Genomic DNA, 5,643 nt, shown 5'->3' on the forward strand with positions numbered 1-5,643 from the left:
AATGAGTTGCATCTACTAGAGGGGAGTCATCATCTTTGCTCAGTTTGCAGTTTGTGGTCATGGGAGTGCTCATGGGTGCACAGTCCTCCATTCCATATTTTTTGAGCATGTCTTTTAGATATTTGGCTTGAGATATACACAATCCTGCTCTGGTTTGAGATACTTGAAGTCCAAGGAAGTGGGACAGTTCACCTATCATTGACATCTCAAATTCTTTTGCCATGCTTTGAGAAAATTCATGGCTCATTTCATCATTATTACTAGCAAAAATCAGATCATCGACATAAACAAGAGCAACTAGTAACTTACCTTGATCTGTCTTTATGTATAGATTGCTTCCAGCCACTCCCTTTATGAAGCCTTGTTGTTGGAGATAGTTATCCAGTCTTGCATACCAAGCTCTAGGAGCTTGTTTCAACCCATACAAAGCCTTTTTCAACTTACAAACTAGGTTTTTTCCTGCTGTCAGATCAAAACCTTCTGGCTGTTCCATGTAGACTTCCTCCTTGAGTTCGCCATTTAGAAATGCTGATTTCACATCCATTTGATAGATTTTGAATCCTTTTGAGCAAGAAAATGCTAAGAACATCCTGATAGCTTCCATATGGGCCACTGGTGCAAATGTCTCTTCAAAGTCAACTCCTTCAATTTGTGAATAGCCTTTGCAGACAAGTCTTGCCTTGTTTCTAATAACCTGTCCTTCCTCATTCATTTTATTTTTGAACACCCATTTGGTTCCTATTATGTTTTTGTCCTTTGGACGAGGTACCAGTTCCCATGTCTTGTTCTTCTCAATTTGGGACATTTCTTCTTCCATTGCTTTTACCCAATGAGGATCCTTACTTGCTTCTATGAATGTTTCTGGTTCTATCATAGATAGGAGGGCAATGGATTTTCTCTTGGGTGAGGTTGTTATCCTTCTTCTGGTATGCACACCTTCATCTTTATCGCCAATGATCTGTTCTTCTGGATGATATCTTTCTACATACTTCATCTTTGAAGGGGTATGAGGTGGTTCTCTTTCATCTTCTTCTTCTTCATCATCTATCTCTTCTTCTTTAGATTCTTCTTCTTCAATGAGAAAGTCATCTTCTTGTTCTTCAATTTCCTTTTCTGGAAGATCTTCATCAACCTTTACATCGATGCTTTCCACTATTTTCTTCAGTCGAAAATTGTAGCACTTGTAAGCCTTGCTCCGTGGAGAATATCCAAGAAATATCCCCTCATCAACCCGAGAATCAAATTTTCCAGGTGAACTATCATTTATTTTTTATGAAGCACTTACTTCCAAATATTTTGAAATACTTCACTGAAGCAGGTCTCCCTTTCCATAGCTCAGAAGGAGTTTTGTCACAATTTGGTCTCAATTGAGTCTGATTCAATGTATAGACAGTTGTCCCTACTGCTTCCCTCCAGAATTTAGGTTGTAGGTTTGCTGCTAACAACATGGTTCTTGCCATTTCTTGGACAGTTCAGTTTCATCTTTCAACTACCCCATTTTGCTGAGGTGTTCTGGCAACTGAGTATTCCCTTCTAATTCCATGAATATTGCAGAACTCTTTGAACTCGTTTGATGTGAAATCTCCTCCTCGGTCTGTTCTGAGACACTTAATTTTTGAATCTTTTTCATTTTCTACAAGGGCTTTTAGATTCTTAAAACACTCAAAAATTTCAGATTCATACTTTATGAAATATATCCACAACATTCTAATATAATCATCAACAAATAATACAAAGTACCTTTCTCCTTGGAGTGCTTGATTTCTAGTTGGCCCACACACATTAGCATGTATGATCTCCAAGGGCTTTGATGTATAGTGTTCCTTTGTCTTGTGGTTGGTTCTGGTATGTTTTCCATGTTGACATGGACCACACACTGCTTGATTTGGTTTGGACAACATTGTGATGTCTTGTACAGCTTTGATCTTGCTGATATTGACCAGATTTTCGAAGCTGGTATGTCCAAGTCTCTTGTGCCACAACCAACTCTCATCTGCCTGACTCAAGTAGCATTTGTTTTCCTGAATCTTGTTCAGAACGTAAATGTTGTCTGGTGTTCTCACTCCTTTTGCCACAAGTTTCCCTGAGGCAGAGTTCCTTATTTCACAGTCTTTGGTGCTGAAAACAACCTTATGTCCTTGATCACAAATTTGGCTGACACTCAGAAGGTTGTGTTTGAGTCCGTCAACCAGCAGAGCATCTTGAGCTTTTCCTTTTCCATTGATCAGAGTAACTGTTCCTCTTCCGGCAATTTTGCCAGTTCCGCTTCCAAAGGACACATTCCCTTCCTTTTTGCCCAGTGAGATAAATTTCCTTCTGTCTCCTGTCATGTGTCTGGAGCACCCACTATCCAAAAACCACTGGTTTCCATTATTTTGCACAAATAGAGCCAGGCCGCATTTGTCCATTGTAGAGATCTTGCTGCTCGTCTTTCTTCCTTTGAGTGGGCAGTTTTGTTCATAGTGTCCATTATTGTAGCAAAAAGAGCAAGTCAGATCAAATTTAGTCAAGAGATCGAATGAATTGAAGGTTTTGATTTGTCCCTGTCTTTTGGGAGCATATGAGTTGATTAATCAGTCCTTTTGTGTTGTCTTCTCACTTCTGCGAGCCATACAGTGTCTAGCTTGGTGACCGAAGTTTTTACAGTGAAAACAGTGTCCAAGAAATATGGTTTTGAAGTAACTACGGTTTAATTCGCTTTCCTTTCTGGGAATTACTCCTCCCTCGTCCTTTGGATTTTTTATGGGCCCTTGGTGGGGTACAGATTTGTATTTGCTGTAGTGTCCATGATTCGACTCCACATTCTTCTTTGGAGTAACTCTTTCTTTATTATTGGAATCTGGGATGCACTTTTGATAAGATACTTTTTCATCTTTTGGGTTGCAGGAAAGTGCATCGGCATAGCTTTTCGCACTATTCTTAGTGCTTGACGATTCTCCCTTGAAACCTATTCCAGACTTATCATGTTGAGGTTTTTGATTTTTCAGAATAGTATCAAGTATTTGAGAGCTTTTACAACCCTTTTTAATTTGCTCCAACTCCTTTCTCAGAGATACTACTTCGGCCTCACGTTCTTCACAAGTCTCTTCTTTTTCCTTAAGCTTTGTTTCCAAGAGATCTTCTCTCCTTCTTATTTCCTCGTTTTCCACTTTGAGAGAGATAATTTTGTTCCGCAGTTTCTCGTTCTCTTCGATGGCACTTATTAACAGTTCATCCACATTTCCTTCTGGCCCCGAGTCATCATCATCTGTGAGTGCCATGAATAATGCTTCTTGGCTTTCATCATGATCACTTTCCTCATCTGATTTCTTTTTAATGACCATAAACTCATCCTCATCAGACTCACCTTGCTTGGAGAGAAGGTTTTTCTTATTGAAGCCTTTCTTTTTGTATGTCATTCTTTTAGAATTTCTTTCATCATCATTGTCTTGTTTATGAGGACATTTTGCTGCATAATTACCTATTTTACCACATTTAAAACAGATAAGAGGATACTTGCTTTTAAGCTTAGATCCTCTCTTCAGCTTTCGTACATACTGAGCCAATTCGGATTCCACATCTGACTCATCACTACAGTCATTCCTTTCTTTCCCTTTCTTTGACTTTGAGGCCTTGAATGCTTTATCTTTGGAGCTAGGTCCACCTTTCCTCATTTCATAAGCAGTGAGAATTCCATGGAGTTCATCCATTTTGAGGGTGTCAAGATCCTTTGATTCTTCTACAGCACTTATTTTCGAGTCAAATATGTCTGGAAGGGACCTTAATACCTTTTGTACAATAGTACTTTCTTCAACCTTTTCGTCCAATCCTTTCAGGGAATTTACCACTTCAGCTACTCGGAGGAGGTATGCTGCAATATCTTCTTCCTCTTCCATCTTAAAACTTTCAAATTGTCTTCTGTGAGTTTGAAGCTTTGCCTTTTTTACTTTTGAGTCTCCATCGTACAAGCTAACTAGCTTCTCCCACATTTCTCTGGTAGAGTTACAGTGCATGATTTTTGTAAACTCGGAATCAGTGATTCCACTGGTGATAGAGTTCATGGCTTTTGCATTTGCAATGTAGGCTTTCCTCTCGTCTTGGTCTGTTGGAAGAGTGGAAGTCGCTCGGTATTCAATTTGACAAAAATGCCAGACTTCAGGTCCAAGGGACATTAAATAGTAAGTCATTCTTTTCTTCCAAAACCCAAAGTTAGTGCCATCAAATAGAGGGGGTTTTCCTGATGCTTAATGATTTCTCATCATGGTTTCTGATCCTTCTTCAAGCTGTTAGGCTAGAATGAAGAAGCTGGCTCTGATACCAATTGTTGGAAATACTGAGAGGGGGGTGAATCAGTATTTCTTTTTCTCACTATTGTTTTACTAGCTAAAACATATATGTTCAGAACACAAAATGAACAACAGGAATAAATGCTTTTATTAATATAACTGTGCAGAAAAATAAATACAATAAATAGATTGTCACAATTAGTTTCCAAGCTCCAACTTGGACTTTGGTGAGGCTCCAACCTCCTGAGCACCAACTCTATTTTTCCAAGACACCAATCTTGGACTTAGGAGCACCAACTCCCAAGGACTTCAATCATGTTCAATTCTAAGGCTCCAACCTCTTTGGTATACATTGGTGTGCTATTGCGCTCATTTCAGCTTCCACTGCTTCTGATGCCCCCTTTTCTTCTGTTGCTTTCACTATCTCATGCTCAGGTTATATCGTTCACGAACAACCACTACAGTTCTCTGTTTTTGCTGCTTTTATATGCTCCATGCCCCTGTCCATTCGTTTCCTCTTACATGCTGGCTCTTTGGCTTCCTCCTCACTTGACACTTCAGCTTCCATTCCTTTGCTTCTTCTATCTATACAAGTGTTCCAAAATCTGAGTAGAAAAACCCAAACTCCCCTTTCTTAAATAAAACTCGGCCCTTGACCTGTGGTCAATACCTTACAGGCTTTATCGGAGGCGTTTAATCACCCATCGGAAGCCACCACCCGAGCGTTTTAATCAACCATCGGAAGCCACCACCCGAGCGTTTTAATCACCCATCGGAAGCCACCACCCGAGCGTTTTATCAACCATCGGAAGCCACCAACCGAGCCTTTAATCAACCATCACCGAGCGCTTTAATCAACCCACCACACTTATAGACATATATGGAATTACCATAAAACTCCTCATGGCCATATGTAACCATATAATATCAATACACAGAACTAGCATAAAAACCGCTTAACTCAATGTACGCGGATCTCAAGGATTATATGGCTGCTTTCATAAATTCGGCGGGTCCAGATTTCGCAACCATAAAAAAACTCTTAAGGCCTGACCTCCGATGAGGTGCGGACCCAATATGGCTTTAGACTCCCTTTAATATTGTTTCGGGTCCGATGAACATCGGCGTTCGCTGTAAACAATAGAACAGCCTCCTCCGATGCGACGGACCCGACACCCTTTTATGATCCAGTCTATTCAAATTTTGGCTCCGTTAATTTGGCGAGTTCACCTCGGCGACTTTGTAATACAAAGGTTCTGCAGACCCGACACTCCTTTAAGCTCCCTTCTAAAGAGATTTTGGGTCCGGCCTATCGGCAGTTCCCTATCGGCAGATTTGCAATGTAATGGGTCTGCGGACCCGATGCTCCTTTAGGCTC

Source organism: Pinus tabuliformis, chromosome J, assembly GCF_031772625.1.
Source record: "Pinus tabuliformis cultivar Carrire ecotype Pingquan chromosome J, CPIR1, whole genome shotgun sequence".
In the NCBI taxonomy this organism is placed as follows: domain Eukaryota; kingdom Viridiplantae; phylum Streptophyta; class Pinopsida; order Pinales; family Pinaceae; genus Pinus; species Pinus tabuliformis.